Here is a 21438-nt window from a genome sequence, read left to right on the forward strand (position 1 = left end):
GTCCTTGTTAAGCGTTAAACATGACATTACTTGGTCACCATTTACAACTTCCTGATGGCTTCCCCACTTACTTATATGTTTGCAGAGGGTTTTTAAAAAATCTTTTCTTCCTTGAATATTTTAACATTTGTACCGTAAATAGGGATAATGTGATATTACTGCAGAACTAGAACTTAAGCTAGTAAAAATCCTAATGACAGAATGGGTTATGTACAAGAATTAGATTATTGAAAAGACAAATGAAACTGCTGTGTAATTTAATGGATTATTTCTGCTAGTTTTATTCAATTATGCTTCATACAACATCTTTAAGGAAACATGTTTTCCAAGAATGCATGGAAATTACCCAATCCTAGGAAAAGATTCAGCTTATTTAAGGATTTGCAGTATTAATATTTTTGAGAAGCATCAATTTCTATAATTGTTTCTATGCACCTATTATCTTTGAAATAAATGTATTTAAATTATAACTAGATTGCACATTAATTTTGTGATGTGCAAAGAATTTTTAAAATGAAAATACATTGATATACTATTAATTCTTTTGACCCTTTTCTTTTTTTAAAAAAAATTCCAGATTTCTAAAACATCTATTACCTATTTACTCCAAGTATCAATTTTAATAGTGATAATTGGATTATCAGTGAATGTTTTCATATAACAATAAAACAAGATTTCTTTGGGGAATGGTTTGTTAAACCAGAAAAAATGAAACAAGTAATCTGACTTTTTTTTAGCCAATTCCAGGTTTATTTTCTCATGAAGTCTTAATATTCTCTTTATAATGCCTTGGTAAAACCACACTTGGAATATTGCATTCAATTTTGGTCACCACTATATAAAAAAAAAATGTTGACACTCTAGAAAGAGTGCAGAGAAGAACAACAAAGATGCTAAGGGGACAGGAGACCAAAACAAGAAGAATGGTTGTAGGAATTGGGTATGTCTAGTCTAAAGAATAGAAGGACTAGGCGTGACAGTGTTCCGTTATCTGTGGGGCTGCTACAAAAAAGGGGGTGAACCAAAGCACTTGAAAGCAGGACAAGAAGCAATGGATGGAAACTAATCAAGGAGAGAAGCAACCTAGAACTAAGGAGAAATTTTCTGACAGAACAATTAATCAGTGGACTGATGTGCCTCCAGAAGTTGTGGGTACTCCAACACTGGAGATTTTAAAGAAATTGGACAACCATTTGTCTGAAATGGTATAGGGTCTCCTGCTGGAGCAGGACGACTAGAAGACCTTTAAGGTCCCTTACAACTCTGTTGTACAACTCTGTTACACTTTTATTCTGTTTTCCATTTCTTTGACCATTGTATAGAAGAAATGGGTAGTGAAAAGAAATATTGTTTTTTATTTCAGGAATAAATTTAGGCTATACGCTAATGGAATGGACACATTCACATCATGACCTTTAAGTGTCATGCTTTATTTTGAGTGAACATTCCTTCTTTCTGCTATCAACATTATGCTATGGTACCACATAATCACTTTTGCTTTTGGAATAGGTTCTATTGAATGATTTACTTCTCATTTACTTTACTTCTCAGTTAAAGCAAATTGTCAGTATTTGTTATGCTTATTTTTTTGATGTATTTATCATGGAGTAAATTTATATTTTACAAAGTACATCTAGTTCTGTTCATATATAATAAACTGATCTTTCAGAGCTTGGCATTGTCCATGTGAGTTAATTTAAAATTTTTATAACTCCAATCAGCAATTAAATTGTTTAAATAGCATCAGGATTTGACTGCATGTAGGCATTCATAATATGATTTCTGATTCTGATACAATGATTGATTTAATAATTGGTTTAGATAGTTGGGATCAAAATAAAATGGTTTATATACATAGACCAATAAGAAAATGAAAACACATCATCTTCAGTTTTCATATTTTTCAGTGTGATTCTGGCAACAATACAGATTAAGTATAATAGAGAAAAATGAATATATGCATATGTATATGGTTTGAAAATCCATATGTTGGTACAAAACATCCACACCCATCTATTAGAAAAATTGATTAAATGTAAGATTAAAACAAAAATTGTGTTTATTAATAAGTGCTTTAGATGGACACAGGAGTATGCAATAAAAAGTTGGGACATTTAAAACCAGATTAATATTAGTATATACCTGGCTCAAGTTTTATTTTTTTGCCTTGGATAATTGACTTTATCAATGTAAATCACTTAGAACGGTTTCATAGAGTACCTTTTGAACTGATATTTTAAAAAGCTGTTAAGAGTTTTTTTTCTACTATGTGAACTTTAAAATATTGGTGCTCATATTCATGAAAATAACCTGTAGATTTTTTTGTAGGAAAAAGATTGCTCAAATTTAAATGATTTCTCTCCCCCCCCCCAATATCTAGGGTACATGGATTACATTGGACTACAGTAGTCCTCGACTTGCACAGATTGTTTAGTGACCATTCAAATTTATAACCATTGAAATAAGTGATTCATCGTTTTTCACACTTAATGTCTTTGCAGTATCTCTTTCACAATCAAAATTCAGACACTTGGCAACTAACTTGCATTTATGACAATTATAGTGTCCCAGGTCATATGATCACTTTGTGACCCTCTGACAAGCAAAGTGAATGGGGAAGCCAGATTCACTTAATCACTGTGTTACTAAACAACTGCAGTGATTCACTTAACAACTGTGGCAAGAAAGGTCATAAAATGAGGCAAAACTCACTGCAACCAAAAAGATTCCCACATTAAATATTTCCGAGCTATTCTGTAAAATTATGAGTGACTGTTGGATATTCTGTGATCACTTAAAATGTGGATGTCTCAGACTTCTTATCTTTGAATGAACTTCCTATATACATGTTACAAAATGTTAACTATAGAATTTGTTTTATTTACTGCACATTGTCCTATAAACTATAATTACAAAAATAATGGAAGCAAGCAGGGATTGTTTTGTGGTGGTACAATGCTTAGAATGCAGTACTGCAGGGTCAACTCTGCTCATAGCCTGTAGTTCGATCCTGATTGGCTCAAGGTTAACTCAGCCTTCCATCCTTCCGAAGGTCAGTAAAACAAGGACCCAGATTGTTGGGGGCAATATGCTGACATTTGTAAACTACTTGGAGAGTGCTGTAAAGTATTATAAAGCAGTATATAAGTCTAAGTGCTATTGTTATTTACAGGTAGCCCTCACTTACCTATTACAGCTGAGACCAGCAACTCCCTCAGTAAGCATGCAATTGAAAAGTGAGAAGTTATGTGACCATGATTGACTTTAAAATATCAGTTCTGACTGCATTTGTTAAGTGAATCACTGTGAGTTGCTGAGTACAATATCACATGACTGAAACTTGTGACTTCCTGCTGGTTAGAACCCAACTGTAAGGGTGACAAATGGTGATCACGTGACTTTGGGACACTGCAAACTCCTATGTGTGCCAGTTGCCAAGCAAATGAATCATAATCATGTGACTACTTTGAGTACCAGCCATAGGTTTCCTTTTCATAACCATAATATTTTTGATCAGTCATTAACCAAGTGGTTGGTAAATGAGGACTACTTGCATATATACTTGCATTGTTCCATTTAGCTCTACAGTAGGCCCTAAAAATGTGTTTCTAGAGGTTGTCAGCACTGTGATAATCTTATTGTTCATACTTTAAACTGTGTTAATTTTATAATCTTTGTTATACAGAAATATGTAAACTATATATTTAAAACTTTTTGAGCAATTTTAGTTGCTTTTGCAAGCCTTTGACATTTAGATAAGTGAAAAAATCTAGTTTCAGCAAATTGGTGATTCAGAAAAGCAAAGCTATTTGTTTCTTCATTAGATTTTACGCTATCTTTTTTATAGTATAAGAAAGATGGGATACATAATACTCTTTCCATCTCCTGTTTTCCCCATAACAGCAGCCCTGTGAGACTGGTTGCGCTGAGAGAAAATGGCTGGCCCAAAGTCATCTAGCTAGCTTTCATGCCTAAGGCAGGACTAGAACTCAGTCTTCTGTTTTCTAGGCCAACATTTTAGCTACTACGCCAAATTGGATTTATGTTTTCCATGTAAAAGATAAGGTTAATTTTCAGCATCACTATCTAGAAGTAGGAATAAATGCCTGTGGAAATTCAGGAGAGCTGTTGCAAAGCAGATCATATCAGATCATTAAGTTACATGGCCTGTTCTCTGATTCTGCATAAGATAGCTTTCTGAAAAACTTTGAAATTTCAGAAGTTACATTGGAGATACTGCTTCTATGAACTCATAGGGGCTGTGTGTTGTATTTATACCATCTTCAATATAAAGAATATGGGCTATAGATTTTTTGAGGTATTGAAATAGATCTGAAGTTACAGAAATTCTTATTTCATTTTATTCAGTCATTGTTTTAAAATTTAAAATATGAAGTTATGGCTATTTATGATCTAAATAAAAAGGTTGTAAGATGTCAGCATCTGATGAAGCAGCAGGATGTCTGTTTAAGTTACAGTTGGTGAGAGAAATTTAAAGTGATCTGTAATCCTGAAGTACTGTGATATTCAGCGTGATCTGAGCTTCATCTGATTCCTGTTAAAAGGTAAAGAGATTCTGATTAAACACCTGAAAAATATACTACAGAAGCCTTAATTAAATGAGTTAGTATTAATTTCTTTATTGGAAAATTTATGAAATTGTAAGGTACCCTCAAGGGATTAACTTGAGTCGGATGATATTGAGCGCTCATCCACATAAAAATACCCACATTGGTGGTCTGATGCTGTTCATGATACAGAATTGTGAAACTAAATCATGTTAACGGTCAAAGGAGATCTCTGCTGGTCTCAGAAAAGGGGGTTTCATAAACATGATGATGGCAAGTACTAACAGAACCATCACCAAAAGCTCTGTTCTCCATCATCAGTCTGATATTGTGTAGTTGAAGGATATGTTCAGTTATTGTTTTAGTTCCCAGGAGTGGCCATCCAACAAATACCACTTGGTGATGGCAAATATTTACTGGCCACTCATGTCATTGGTCAGAAGTCCAATGCAAGGTAATGATTGAATGAGAGTGATGTGTATGGGAGGATGTTGATAAAAACATTGCTAGTCAGGAAGCACATTTTTGTGCACCTCACGTTTGTCAAAATCTATGCATGATTCAGCCGGCTATTGGAATGTATTCCTTGAGCAGATGAGAGTAAAGTGAAATTTTTTTGCCATGAGTAAGAAATGCTGTATTTGGGGACAAGACTGCGTTCCAACAACAGAACATTATGTCTACTGTAAAGCATGGTGCTGTAAATATGGTTCAGGGTGCTTTTTGACTTTTCAATTTTGGATTGTACAACAGATTCTACAGGAGAATGTCAGACCCACACTGAAGAAATATAGGTCTCGCACCATAGCCAGGCTGAAACACACAGACCTATGATAGAATGGCTAAAGTAGAATAAGTTCCACAGTTTTAAATTATCCAATTGTCTAGGACCATCTAGAAATACCAGTGAGTTGAAGGACAGAGTATTAGCTAACAGAATTATTATTTAATATAATTAAATCTATGGTTAAAATCTATTTTTCCAACGTCATTAAACATTAGCTTGTAATGATGACACAGTACCCTGTTGGGGTTTTAAATGAGCTGATACCATATTGTAAACCATGGTACTGCAAAATCATAAAGAGTTCTGAAGAGTTTCTTTTACCATTACATATAGACTTTTTGAAAGACTGAAAATTGTACCTTAGAGCATTAGATGACTAAAAGCATTTCAGCATTTTGATATATTTAAAAAATAGACAACAGAATATATTGACCAGTAAACTATTAAATATATTCATTTTGTCAACATAGTTGACAAATCAAGTAATATCTCATAAGGCACTAATAAGTATAATGCTTATTTAAGCATACATAGTTCTGCAGATGATTAAATTAAAAAAATCATTTTACTGTGAGTGGATTATAGAGCTAAAGTAAATCTATTATATTTGCTATTTTAGTCAAAGTAATAGTTTACCATGTCCAGTGCAAAGGATGTTCAATGTTTAGCCAAGAGTGCTTCACAGGGGAAACAGCTCAGCGTAATAACTTAAGTTTCTCTGTCATATCAGTTTATTAGATATTTTAATGTAGCCTTTGTATTCAAACTGGTATCTCAAATCTTTAGATGCCCTTTGACTTTCCTTTCTTTGCATATTAAGTGAAAAGCTCAAAAATACAATATTTTTATACTATTATCCTATGTTCAAATACTTATGAATTAAACCATAAATTTATTCTTATTAGATATTCTTTTAACAGAGGACTATAGAGTATAGGAGTACAGTATGAAAAAAACTAATCCATAACTTTCTGCAATGGCAAACAGCCTCTCCTTCCCCTGACATTCTTGCACATGTATGGCGTGGCTTAAGAAGTTAAAGCTCCAGAAAGACTTTTAAACCTGCTGTCTCTGTTTTGGAAGTGGAATTAGGCTTATCCCAATTTCTGCTGAAATTAAAGGTAAGATTCCATGGACATAAAAAGGCTTCCAATATTTCTACTGCTTGGAAAATTGTTTAAATGTTGATAGGAAGATTTAAAGTTTGCTTTTTGTTTCCCTGTCAGATGATTTGTTTCCCTACAATTATCCTGTCTGTAAATCATTAAGGATTGTTGGATTCACCTAACTATTTTTGTAAGACTGAGATATTTCTTTGCACTGTTACAAATTGACTGTTTCAGTAATAACCCCATGGGATTGATCTCTAAATTAATTCTCATCTCAGTTGGAAAACTACTGCACCTGTATTATATAAGAGCATTTTTAGGGGAGTATGAATATTAATTAAGTTCCCTTAGCACAGTATGTCATTTGATTCATTCCTTTGTTATAGCTCTATAAATGTAGAACTATCAAAATATTATAAATAAAATAGAATAATATCAAGAATTGTAAATAAAATATAATACTGAAGGTATTAGCTCATGTCAAAATATAATTAGATCTTTCAATTGTTCATGAAATGCAAAAATCATGTGTTTGTTTAAATTAATTTTCTAAATCAAGTGTTTTACTGATAAGCGATTGATTCCAGTGGCACCATGTGAGGGATTTTCTTCCAAAGTATGCAGTTTACTTTCAACATGCAGTTTATCACATTCAGGGGAAAATACATTTCATGTTTTTTTTTACAAATTTGAATATGAAAAACGCATATGGTACATAATATGTATTGTGAATAAATAGCACTTTTATTTCATTTAAAAATTTAATAGTTATAAACATGTGATATATCAGAAAGTTTTTTATTTTCCCACTGAATTGAGACAAGAATTGGAGATTGCTAGTTTTGTAATGCTGTTTTCTGATGTCTTCATTTTCATGTCCCAAAGAAGCTCATTTTGAGTGTAATTAAGGAACAATGAGCAAAATGGTGGATAGGTGGTTCTGGTAGGAGATAGAATTAGTGAAATGTTTAGGGTAGAATTTTATTTCCCATTAGGCCTTAGGGTCTTAAACCAGGGGTGTCAAACTGCCAGCCCGCGGGCCAGACATATCATCCGGAAGCAGCGCCCACCCCATTGCCAGCAATGGCAAAATCGGCCTGATACATTGTGCGATGTCATGTGACGTCGCGAGTTTGACACGTCTGGTCTTATACTGTTTTCCCATTACAGGTAATCCTCGACTTATAACAATCTGTTTAGCGACTGTTCAAAGTTACAACAGCACTGGAAAAAGTGATTTATGACTGTTTTTCCACACTTACTACTGTTGCACACACACACACCCCATGGTCACGTGATCAAAATTCAGATGCTTGGCCACCAACTCATATTTATGACAGTTGCAGTGTCCCAGAGTCATGTGATCACCTTTTGCAACCTTTTGAAAAGCAGAGTCAACGGGGAAGCCAGATTCATTTAACCGTGTTACTAAACAACTGCAATGAGTTACTTAACTGTGGCAAGAAAGATTGTAAAATGGGGCAAAACTCACTTAACTGTCTGGCTTAGCAACAGAGATTTTGGGTTCAGTAATGGTCGTAAGTCGAGGACTACCCGTACTTATTGAACATGTGGATTGGACTCACAAATGTTCTTGTTTTTCTGGGATTAACAATATAAGTCAGAAGTTTCTTATGTTGTATTTTTGTTACTGGATATCTTTCGCTTTATTAAGTTGTAGATAGGTACTTCAAATGTTTTAAGTAAAGCATTGGTAAAATGGTTCTTTAATTTTTTAATACATCTTTATGACATGTGCACATGAAAACAATATTTTTGATTATATATACATTGGAAATAGTAAATTATTTTCTAATTTACAAAAGTGTTTACATTAACATTCAATTATAAATAATGTTGATAGATTGCCCCAATCTACATAAAGGTGACCTAATTCAAAGAAACTGCAGAAAAAAATAAATTATTTAAATAGAAATGTTCTTGATGGTAAAAGAGCATTTCTTTATTTAGTCCAATAGTGACTAAATTGAATCTCTTATCTGCAAATACAACCTTCCTGAGACTCTGCATACAGTACTTGTTATAATGGCACTCCTAATCCAGGTATCTCAGGTAATTTATAGTTCATATAACATTGTATCAGATGTTTCTCCTTGCCTAATTTTATACTTTGCAGCTGCCATTTTGTGGAATAAGAATTTAGTGTAAGGACACACACACACACACACACATATACACACACACACACACATATATAATATAAATATATTTACTAACTAATGCACAATTATTTTTTTCATTGTGTAAAATATGGCCTATGTTGTTTCTGAAATTTAGACTAGCTACTCATTTTTAGTGATGTTTTTAATATTTGGAATTGCACAATGTTCTTCTTTACTTATAGAATACAAATTATGTTGAGATGAATTCCTTTGTTTCCTTTGACTCAATTAATTAGAATAACTGTCCAAAATAAAAGCCAGCTTCTAGTAGCAAAATACTGGCCCAACATATGTTCTGTTACCTTGAGTTGAAATGATCTGTAGTTACTGTGTTACAAAGCAATATTAATGTATTGGCCAAGAAAGGAGATACCGTAATACTGACTCCTGGGCCATACTTGCTTTTCTTGCTTTTGATTAAACATTCAAAAATCTGCTTCTGAACTTGAATATCTGTTATATGTTGATTACACATTATACAAATTTGAATGAGTGCTTTTGCTCATTATTGATAATTTTGTTTTAAAAAAGACAATGCAGTAAACTTAAGGTTACTTTTCTTTGAGCTTCATACTATTTTTTCTTTGATTAATTAAAGTGGGAGAATACACATGTTCCTTTCCATGCAAAAAAGTATGTATGTATATTTGCAGTTTATAAAGTACTTCCTCCTCCTGTTATAGAGTCCACAGCAGTAGAAATGGTTTTTTGCTATACAGTATTAGATAATTTTATATACATTTTAAAATAATCAGATGAGATTTGAAACTGGCAATATTGAACATATTGGTACAGGAAAAAATCTTTTCTGAAATTTTAAAATAGGTCAATCTGTTTAGGGAATAATAACTTTGTTTAGGGATTCAGAGCTTTAAGTTTCTTACATAACAGCATATTTTCTTAAAGTAAAACTTAATGCCACTGGTTTGAAAACACCTCCTTTAGTGCTAACTCCCCCACTCTTATTTTTAATACTTAAAGTTTATCTTAGTTTTGAAGGAAATTATAAGAAATTGTTACAGGTAGCATTTTTTGCCGCAGTTGTTTAACAAATAACTGCAGTTGATAAATGAATCCTGCAATTGTTAAGCGAATCTGACTTAGTCCACTGGCTGCTCTTCAGAAACTGGCTGTGAAGATTACAAATGGTGATCACATGATCGTGGGACAGTACAGTTGTCATAAATACATGCCAATTGCCAAGCATACAAATTTTAAACTTGTGACCATGTGGGTGCTGCAGTGGTCATAAGTGTGAAACATAAATCACTGTTTTCATTATCGTTGTAATTTTGAACAATCATTAAACAAATGATTGTAAGTCAAAGACTACCTGTATATCCCCATTTTCCAGACCCCCTCCCCAGGCCTGTTTCATACGAATGGCTGCAGTTTACTGCTTTGTTTGTAAAACAAAGATGAAATTAAAGTGAATTGGTAGAAAATACCTAAGGACAATGGCAAGAAAGATCCATCAGTTTCTTTTTGATACATTGGTGATCAGGCTACAGCTGCTATGATAAGCACTCTTAAGATAGGCAGGAACCCTCAACGGCCTTTTCTTTATGCATCCTAAGGATTTTTACAAAATAGAGGATTAGAGGGCCATAGATAAAGCCACAGCATTAAATACTTATATATAACTAGTAAACAATAAAGGAATAAGCAGTGTAAATATATATTTTACAAATATACAATTGAGCAAGTTTCTAGCATATGGAAGGTTGCAATATAATTTATCTAACTTTGCCATTACATATATAGAAGAGTTCTATTTTCATCTAAAGCATATCAGAAAGAACAAGAGAATTTCAAATGTTCTTGCCATATATCTGTACATTAAATGCATATTAGATTTAACTGAGCAGATTTTCCATTTCATAGAATCTTAACATTATAATGGGCCATTTATGCCATGCCTTGCTCAGTGAAGGAATCCAGTGAAAGCATCTCCCGTTTGGCAAATAGTTACCTTTTCTAGTCCCCTAATCTATAAGTTTGCCTTAATTGTTCCTCATGATTCACTGTTCATATCTGGAGTCAGGTTACTTCTTTTAGATAGCATAGTGTTTTCCTGCTTGCTTTCTTAGCTTGCCTGTTGCTTTCTGGCAATAATACACAACTATACGCAACTAGACTTTCTCTAGATGGATGCCTGCATTGTGAAATGACAAGGTACCAATACAGAGATACTTTGTTCTATAATCATAATCATAGAAATAAATGAAAAAAGCAATGTGTTTAATCTGTGCAACTGAAAGAAAAGAGAAGGTGTAATACTTATAAAGGGTAAAGTGCTGCTTAAATATGAATGAAAAAGCTAAACTGGAGGTCAGAAAGTAAGAATGTATATGATTTACATTGTGGTGAACATATATGTATAAATATGCAAGTAGGAATCCATAAACTGGTGATAGTTGCATGTTAATGTTAGAAAAATGTACTTACTCTGTGCTGAAATCAATCCAAAAGAAAAATTATTCTGTTAGGCGATATGAATGGATGGGTGGGGGCAAGAAAAGAAATACAAAGTAGATAATTAGGCCATTGAAGACCCAAGAATGAATGACCATGTGTGGAACTGGTATGTATGTATTTACAAAATATAAAAATGAACCACTATATGAGAAATATGCTAAATGGTTGGGCATATAAAGAGATTTGAATAAGGACTGAACTGGAAAACAAATATTTGAAAGAAAGCATGAAAGGGTTCAGTAGAGGAGAAAAAAATTGTGGGAAATCTAAAATGGAATATAGAAACCGTGGGGAAAAAGTGAGAGCAAAGGTAGTATAAGAACTAGTGTACGGATATGTAGAAAGTACACTACATTGGTTTGCAAGAAACCAATGATACTGGTGTAAGTAGTTTTAGATATGTTTCCTCTTCCGTCTCATTTTTTGTGTTTCTGAACACTATCTTGCATCTCTGTATCTTGTTGCTAATCCTGAAAGGGGAGTACTGCGATGGGGATATATGTAGAACTGGAATGGAAATACCTTTAATAGGTAACATTATGCATACTCATTTATTACTTTTTTTAAAAAAGGATAGAATTTGAATGTTTTTTACCCTTGACAGAAAGTGAAAATACCTGCTGCAATAAAATTAAAGAAATTGTCATTTACGTGTATTCGAAAATTGTGGAAATGACAAATAATTGTGTCCAATCAATTTTGTTCCCTTTCTTCATAAAACAAATGATTTGGTCCAAAAGGGAATACCATGCAACAGACTATATCTCTCTTTCAGCAAGTCTTTTGACTTAAGTCAAATACGCCATCCTCCTTAAATAAAGTTGAAAAGTGTGGACGGGAAAGGACATAATGGGCATACAGTTGCTTGAAATGCTACACGTAAAAGGTAACAATTTTAATGGATTGATATAAGAATGCAAAAGGATGCCAGATAGCTTTCCAAATATGAATCCTGACATGAGGAAGGAAGAGGCTGTATATTTAGAATATTGGAGATCACTATCAAATGGAGTGATATTGCAAACTTTTTTTTAAAAAAAAGTTGAATATCATGATACATCAAATGTACTTTCTGTTGATTGCATTATGAACCTATGTATTATTAGCATATCATATGTAGGGATCTGGGATTGTTATAGTTGGTCACAGTTTATCATTTGTGGTTCAGGAAGGATGTGAATTAAGCATTCCTCAACTGAGTTTTCTAACCATAATGCAGTATCAGATCATCAGTGCTATTTATGAAATTTTAATAAAAACAACCTGTAAATTATAAATGCAATTTAAAAATTGAATATATAAAATAGCAGAATTAATTAAAAATGCAGTTGTCTTAATTTAATATTGTATCTGGATTAGCAATTAAGCATTATGCAGATTGCATTGAAGAAACTTTGTGAACTGTAGATTGGTTATTGTCTTGGTTTTCCTCTTTTAACTGAGTCTCCCATTAGCTTATTGGATAGGATTGTTGGAACCCCATTGTAAGCAAAATTATATAACTCGATGTTACTTCCAACCTCCAATTCCTTACAATTACAATGAGCTGCATTATTTTTAAACTGAAAAAAAGATGGAGCAGTATCTGATTACATGACTATCAGTTATGAAGCAGGGACATGTTTACCTTATTTTGACTTGCTGTATACTCAACTGAACAAATCCAACACTAAGTATGTGACAGCATTTTTCAGACAGTTTGAGTGGGATTTGTGGGATTTGGTCCAGCACCCCAGATCACAATGAAAAATGTATCCTTCTGTTATATTGGGAGTTGCACAATTACATATGTACATACCATGCACTCATGAGCACATACATACAACCCATGCCTATAAAGTTAAGACATTTTGGAGTACAGTGTCGGGGGAGGGAATACTTTTTAATGCAGTAGCTCATGTGTTGCTCTGAATGAACTGACTCTGTGATTTGTAGTTACTATGCTAATGGTAACTGCACTTTATCCTTAACCTTGGGCTATTATTTGCTGAAGCCAACGAGCCCTCTTTGATACTGACGCAGATTAAACACCTCAGAATTGATTTTTGTCTAGTGATCCTGCTGCTTTTTAAAGTGGAGCTTTTTCTTTAAACAGCTTTGATTACTTTATTTGTGTTTAGATTGGTATTTTAAAATATTGACGTCATAGACTGTACCCACTGTTTCAGAGTAAAATCTTAAAAAATGTTTAATGACTAATGGATCTTTGTTCATAATTTTACCAATTAATATTAAATTAAAAATCTTAAACATTTACTATACTTAATCTAAAATAGTAATTTTAACAGTTTCATAAAAACAAATTTAGTTTTCTATTTAAATTACAAGATCTGTTTATTCAAATTTTTTATCTAATAACATTGCTTTAATTGTGAATGTTATTTGCAAGTGAAATTCCTAATTGTACTCTGGACTGGAAATTAAAATCCAAAGATTGTGGTTGTAAAAGAAGTGAAGTGAAAGACTCAAAAGTGAAGGAAGCTACTTGAATTGGGACTGCATGTATTACTTAAACATTGATTCTGTGGTTAGAAAAGTTGGATTCAGTACTTAATATATGATTGCATTGAAATTAGATATATATTCAATTATTTTACTGAATTCTGCTTTTGCTAGTGTTGTATCTGGGCAGCGTCCTGCTTTCTGACCCAATGATCACTGTCTCTTCCCATACATTTTCAAACTTCTGTTTACAATAAAATGCAGAACTACTTTTATTAAATTCTGTAGTCTATATGCCTTTGAACATAATACACAGAGCTTTTTAAAGAGACCCTTGAGTTGAGCTCAGTTCTTGACAACTGCAACCAGGTAGTTTTCTTGGCAGCATTACACAACTATTGTTTTAGAAAGTCCAGTACTTCCTACAGCCCTGGTCACTCCCACTCAGCTTCCATGATCAGCATACTAAGCCAAATTCAATGGGATGTTTTAACTGTAATCTTATTTTCTAGCCATTTATTATTAGAAGAAGAGCACTATTACAATATAAAATGCTACTTTTTATCTTCTTCCATCTTTATATCATCCTATTTTTGAATATTTTAATGCAATCCTATTTTGCACTGTTGAAGTCCTAGTATTTAGAAGAGAAAAACTATATTTTTATTTGGGATAGAAATGGGTTTTCAGTTTTACATAAATCTGTATACCCCTCCACCCAGAAGGATTAATTTCCTTTGCAATAGATAGTGCTTAGATAACTGAAGATTACAGTAAAGTGTGTTTAGTCAACAATGTATGATGAGAATACTTTATTTAACTAGATGTAATTAAATATCTATTTCTAGGAAGCTGTGAAGATTCTGAAGTATGGCTGAAGATGCAAAATCACCTGGGAAGGATGAATTCTTTATAATATTTCAGGTATTTTTTGTCTTCTCTTTACATCTCTTAATAACCAATGGTATATAGAAGCTTCTCGATGCTCAGTTGACACCCAGAAACAATTGTTTTCCTGTAAAAAGCTGCTATTTACTCTTTATGGGTAAGGGTGAACAGCTGAATGACAGAATAGACCAGTGGTGGCGAACCTATGGCACGTGTGCCAGAGGCGGCATCGGAGTCCTCTCTGTGGGCACACGTGCCTTTGCCCCGGCAGTGCAGCCAAGGACATGGCAGCCAGGCAGCGCAGACAAGACTCTGCCCTTATGCCCCATCGCGCACAGTGGATGCTGCAGGGCGCGGGCAGAAGGCATGGCCGCCATGGCGCTGCTCAGGTGCCTAGATCAGTGTTTCTCAACTTTGACAATTTTAAGACATGTGGACTTCAACTCCCAGAATTCCACAGCCAGCATTACTGGCTGTGGAATTCTGGGAGTTGAAGTCCACATGCCTTAAAATTGTCAAGGTTGAGAAACACTGGCCTAGATGATCTGCGGTGGGCCCTTGCAGTGAGTGGCCCTGCGGGCAGGTGGGGTGAGGATGGAGCAGGGGCAGGGGGTGGAGTGGGGCGGGGTCAGTTTTTGGGCACTCGGTCTCTAAAAGGTTCGCCATCACCAGAATAGACCCATTATAATATATTTGGGCCCATTGGGAAACAGGGAAGGCATCATCAGAAAAGTCAAAATGACCACCAATGGTGCAAATGTCACTCTCCCTGGTTTTTTTTACATGCATTACTCATGTGACCCATAAGGAATAGCTTCAGTTGCACCATTGTTGCTTCCATCTTGACTTTTTAAACCATACCCTGCATATACACTTGGAAGGAAGCCCAGAGATATCTTGTAGGGGAGATGGACGGCATAGAAATTTAATAAATAAATAAGGGAGTATTTGGGGCAAGAGTTTGTAATCTTTTAAATTATTTTATATTTACTGGAATACTGAGAATGTAGGAGCATACTTCGGCTACCAGTATATTTCATTGAACCTTTTTCAATGCAACTAAACTTCAACTTAATATATTTTCCTATTTAATAACATCACCTCCATTTGGCCTAGATTTTATTTTAACTTCTTCCTCATCTCAACCTATTCAGTCACTTTTTTGATGTTAGATAACATGGTGCAGTAGATTTAGGAATCTCAATGTACTGATGACATTCCCTGGAAAGTTCTAGTTTAATTCCTCAACAGTTTTATGTAAATGTTGAACAACATGAGGGAGAAGATGAAAGTCTTAATGTAATATTAATTTTGGTGTCCATGTCTGAGTTTTAATAATAGAGAGTAATCCTTCAACTGCGCCATCAGGACTAAGCCAAATAAAAAGGAATGGAATTATTGCCCCCTCCCCAGCCAGTCAAACACCCACAAGACCAAATCCCATCAGATTTATAAAGGTTATCATGGTTGAAATGTAATGTTGAATGTTTTTCAGGACAGTTGCATCATGCAGAGTTAAGCAACTATGATCTCAGGATTGTATTGACAAAAAGGAAGAATCCTCTGAGAACAGTAACCATAAAGTGGACAGGAATAAAACGAGGACATCATTTAAAATTTCAAAGTAACTATCTATTCAGTTTGGAATGAGATTTCTATGACATAAAAATGCCAGTCATTTTTTTCATTAAGAGTGATTTTCCATGTAACAATGTTTAAAAGAAGTATGGCATTTAAGGAGAAATTTGCTATTTGAATAGGGATATTGGGGAATGTGGCCAAACCAGGTTGAGGAAGGAATAAACACTGGAGGAACACCTGGTCTGATGAACCGAGATGCTAGAACAGCAATTTTATTGATGTTCTACTGCTTTATAACGCTTGCATAATTTTTTCTCTCTTCCCCCATCAACTATGAGTTATTTATACAGCAGTCTTCCTCTGCCTCTTTTAGCATGTTCCTTGGTATTCTTGTAACTTGAAATTTTGAGTCTTAGAAGCAGGGTAATACTCCACAATTGAATATTTTAAATTACCTAAGAGTAATTTAGGTAAATGAAATCTTTGGGAGGGAAAAAAAAAACCTACTGAAAAATTTAAAAAATGTGCAGAAAGCTCTCTGAGAAAAATTGATTCAGATCTCCAAGATCAGAGATAACACCATTTTGGAATATCATCTCTAACCACATGAAAGAGAGTAGCCCTAAAGTATAAGTTCCAATTACAGTTTCACATTTATTATTAATCACTTTATGCTTCTGCAAGTTGTAATGTGGGGCTAAACAAATGTCTAGGCACTGCACACAAAATATTACTTAAACCACTTCAAGTACTAAATCAAAGTACATATTCATCAGAACAAAATTACTGAAGAGATAATCAAATTAGAGGTTATTCATAGTTATATTTTATTTGGACTCTTTGTTTTTAAAGGTTGGAGTACAGCTTCAAAACTTCAGCTTTTGCTTGAAGAATCTGTCTTGAAACTTAAGACTTAAGCTTCTAGATTAAGTATATTGCTCCTGTGAAACTGAAGAGGAAAACTATATCTGCATAAGAACAACACTGCTTGAATTGCGTATTTATGAAAACTATGTAACTTTCAGACATTAAATGATTCCAAAATTAGTTTTTGCTTGCTCCTTCGTTTTCATTTTTCCTTATTTCATATATCAGCATTAAAATGGTGATTTCTATATAGCTCACATTTTACAAATCCCACTATAAGAGTAGCCTTGGAAGAATGTAATTACTTTTTCTATTTTAGTCACAAATTACTGCCTTGTGTGTCCCTAGCTCCCAAAATTACAGTATACAACAAAGTGCCAGCCTTAAAAGAATAGGTTTGTGTTAGTACAAGGATATCTCTATCTTTGGTGCTGACCTTGATTGTTTGCTTGCAGATGTTTACTTAAGTAGGTAACATAATCAGTGCTTGTGTGGGATTTGCTCCCTGTTTAAATTCAGTAGATTGTCCTGCCAGTGCTGGTGTTATTTTTTTGTTTGGGTTACTGTATGTACAAAAACAACTGCAGCCATACAACAGTAACAATAATGTACAATTCATATGCAGAATCCAAATTAGCAGATAATGTTCATTTACTTCAAGCAACCCCGTCTGTGGGCTTGATTTGCATTCTCCTAGTTCCTTTGGGTGACTAGCTGGATTCAGAGAGAAGAAATGCTGTTTTCTTTTAAAGAAGTGGTGTGCCCTTTCTTGATTTAGCTGATGGATGACTTTCAACCAATCTCCAACTTTCCCTTTTTAGGGAACCAGTTATAGAGTATCTCGTAGAAAACTGATTATTTCAACTGGTCTCAGTTAGGCCCAGTTGTAGGACTGAAACAACTCTAGTTAGTCTTGTGAATGAGCATCAGGACCTGTGGAGTGGAGGGTTGGTGGGTGGGACACTCAGGATTCAGTACCATCAAACAGATTTTTTTCTGAACCACCAGCAAAGGTCAGGGTGCTAAATAATAGTGGTTCTATATAGTTGTAAGAAAGTTCAAGAAAGCAGGACTTTTGGAACAGTTTCATTCCAAAAGGAACTTTTATCAGGAGAAGCTGATAGCAGGCATAGAAGGCAGGATCTGATGGTTTCCTGCTCAGATCAATAGATTAAATGGGGGCTCAAGTAAACCCCATCCCAATAGTTCATCCGGTCAGTTCAAGTGAGCCAATCCCCAGGTGTTAAATCCGGTGTGGGAACGGAGCTGATAACGGAGTCCGTTTGCCTGTGAAGATGTCGTTGAGTCTTCGCACCTTTCTCTTTCGCAGCGAGAGATAAGTCGGAGGCACATTCCTTTCTCACCCCAGGTTGACATCAAGGGAAAATAATTCAAAGCAGCAAGCAAATAGAAAAGGTGGATACAATGTAGCTAAGCAAAAGGAGAAATAAGGCATCCCAAAAGGCCTCCCCACAGAACCCACAGAAAGTACCCAGAAAGGGACAGAATCAACCTCTCCCAAATGGAAATGGGTTCTGACAATAGTTCTCTAGTGGATATGGGGAGGACTTTTTTATCTATGAATATTCCAATTGGAGAAACTATAGAACTCAATGCTCTCACCTAATGTTTATAAATGCATGAAACCATTGGGGAAACTAATATTTGGAAATCTTGAACTTCTATCTTTGGAGCTATGAAGATTTAGATAAGGTCAAGCAAGCTCAAATACTACAAAGATAAGAATTGTAATTTGTCAGTAAATAATGTGGCAATCCAATAAATAACCCTGGTATTCAGAATGACATTGTTCTTCCCCTGACGTGTTTTGTGACACGGAGATCTAGGATGCTGCTTCAGCACAAAGTGAACATTGTGACGGAGTAGGTACTTCACCCAATTTTAGCTAATGGATCAGGTAAGAGTCTACCTAGATATTAACATGCCCCAATTATCACCCAGCACAGTGATGTCAAACTTTTTGGGTTTGGAATGTCAAAAAATTTGAAAATGCCTAACTTTGTTTCTGTATCTCTCTTTCTCTCTCTTACACACACACATACAGAGAGAGAGAAAATTTTTTCTCTGCTTTCCCACTCTGAACAATGGCACCCAAAGATAATACCAAGGCAGCTCTTGAAGTTGAGGCCTGAAACTCAACTTCAGTTCTTGCAGACTGCTGCCACTCAAAAAGGCTGCCTAGCTGTTTCCCAAAGCGCACAAGCCTTGGGGAATGTGACTGACCCACAACCCAGATCTGCAGCACCTCGTTTATCTTCAGGTGATATTCTCTGTTGACAGTCCCATGCGGCCTACCTGAGCCTGCATTTAGTCGCAAAAGGCTTTCGTTCTTCAAGTGGCTTTGGAGCATGCTGTTCTGCTGCCTCTGCAAACCATGTGAAAGCATGCCTTGTCACATACTTTTGGGATGTCATGCAAGAGTTCACAGCCCTCTCATGTGACTGCCGGAGACTCCAGAGGCCATGCGAAAATACATCCCATTCCATTCTACAGCCTCTGAAAATCATGCAAGAATAGAGCATGCTTTTGAGAACAGTTGGGTGTTGGTGAATGCTGGCACTTCACCCAAAACACATCATGTCACGTGTGTCCTAGATTCACCATCAGTGACCTAACTTACGTGCAGTAAGTTGGACTTCTAGATTGCTGGGGGGAAACACTCTGCCAGTATAAAGTTGCAGCAGTTTTGAAGTCGCTGTGTTGGTTATCAAATCTTTGGGGCCCTATTTAAAGTGTTGGCTATTTTACCTATACAATACAGTACTGGAATAACCAGCCAATGCCTTGCTAGACTGACTCTGTCAATGTAGCCTGAACATCTAGTGAAGGCCTGCCAAGAATCAATTCTATGTACCCCACCACACTTCTCGGCAGATGCATATATACTTGATAGGCCTTCACAATGATAGCTTCCTCCCTTACAGACTTTCCAGTGATAGAGTATGACCTCAACACATCCTGCATTTTGCAAGGAAGTAAAGTCTTACTATTCCCATTTGTTTCCCTAGTTCAGGGCTTTTCAACCAGTGGTACGGGTACCACTTGTGGTACATTGGCACCTGGCAGGTAGTACGCGACCATCCTAGAAAAGTGGTAGTGGGCGAGGGGAATGAGCTGAACAGGTTGCAGCACTGCACAAGCCTGAGTGAGAGACGGCTGGAGCTGCAGGGCTGTCAGGGCTCAGCAGAAGCGCCAGGATCAGTGCCCCTTTCCAGCTGAACAGCACTTTTTCAGGGCTGTCAGGGCTCAGCGGAAGTGCCAGGATCAGCGCCAGGCTCCTGGTGCTTCTGCTGATCCCAGAAGCATCGATCAGCTGGAATGTTGCAGCATCTCCAGGGTCTTATGATTTACATTCAGATGCTTGGCAATTGATCCATATTTATGCCGGTCACAGTGTCCCAGGGTCATGTGAAGTGACCAAAACCTGCTGCAACCACCCAGCAGATCGGGGAATAAAAACCAAACATTCCCCTCCCATCCCCGCTGCCAATCCTCAACAGAAATGCTCACAATGAAAACCTCAGACAGGAGGAAGAGCGCCACCAGGCAGACAGGCAGGTGTCTTGCTCAGCTGTGGCTTGGGAGGCACTTTTTTCAGTGCCATTGTAATTTCAAACAGTCACTAAGTGAACTGTTGTAAGTTGAGGACTACTTGTACTTTTATCACTTTTTTCCTTTTTTTTTTTTTTTTTTGGTCATCAAGTTTCTGACACCTTGCTAGGTGACTGGTGGTACTCGGATGTTGCCATATCCTAAAAGTGGTACAATGGGTGAAAAGGTTGAAAAGCCCTGCCTTAGTTAACTGAATGGTCCATACCATGGGAATGTTTGCTTGTATTGATTGGGGCGTTTTGCTCTATTTTGCCATTGTAATTTTTTGCCTTTTCTCCTTCAGGCAGGCTACAAGTACTCTTACATTTAATAAAATAAATTTACCACCTTTTAGTTTATTTTAAAAATAAAGTGTTGGTTCAAAAAGCAAGTGGAGATGTCTCAACTGAAACTTTCCTAAGCTATTACTAGGCTTTTGATTGTCCACCACTGGAAAAAACGATATTCAGAGTGCACAGAATACTGCTTTAAGAAGTGGCTGCAGGTTATATTTTCTTGCATTTCCAGAGTGGAAGAACCTTCTATATGTACTTGGTGATAGCCACAAATACTATTTTGTGTGTCTGATCTATGGTGGATACCGGAGATTTGAAGACAATCTTTATACAGTTTATTTTTGTAATGTTGAATCAGTCCTATCTGCTTCAAGGTATCAAATATTTCACTCTATGACTTCCCTTCAAAGGCAGTGATGGCCAGGAAACTTAGGAGGAATTTTTGTGGAATCTTTCCTTTGTATTGAGTTGTTAAGAGAAGCTGATGTGCCCAATAGTGACCTTAACAGTTATGTTGCCATTTAGCAGTTTAAGATTAAATATACTAGTATTTAATTTACCATTAATCTTTCTATTAGCTATTTTCATGTTGTGTGACATTAAAAATAAATAGCAGAAGACGTAAGC

General features: G+C 35.5%; 1 protein-coding gene across 6 annotated transcripts in view; it reads left to right on the forward strand.

The window, feature by feature from the left end:
- PSPC1 (paraspeckle component 1) overlaps positions 1-17083 on the forward strand; it is a 60790-nt gene extending 43707 nt beyond the window's left edge. For 2 of the 6 annotated variants that reach the window (XR_005557698.1, XR_005557700.1), the window contains 3 exons: positions 14416-14491; positions 15956-16079; positions 16889-17083. The gene's annotated coding sequence lies outside the window, so the exon portion shown is untranslated. Of the gene's footprint in view, positions 1-11900; positions 12012-14415; positions 14492-15950; positions 16080-16888 lie in introns of all 6 variants that reach the window. The other 4 variants (XR_005557697.1, XR_005557699.1, XR_005557701.1 and 1 more) reach the window with 3 other exon arrangements.
- The last annotated feature ends 4355 nt before the right edge of the window (positions 17084-21438 follow it).

Source organism: Crotalus tigris, unplaced genomic scaffold (assembly GCF_016545835.1).
Source record: "Crotalus tigris isolate CLP2741 ecotype Arizona unplaced genomic scaffold, ASM1654583v1 scf7180000018371.15429387391:27106975, whole genome shotgun sequence".
Classification (NCBI taxonomy): Eukaryota; Metazoa; Chordata; class Lepidosauria; order Squamata; family Viperidae; genus Crotalus; species Crotalus tigris.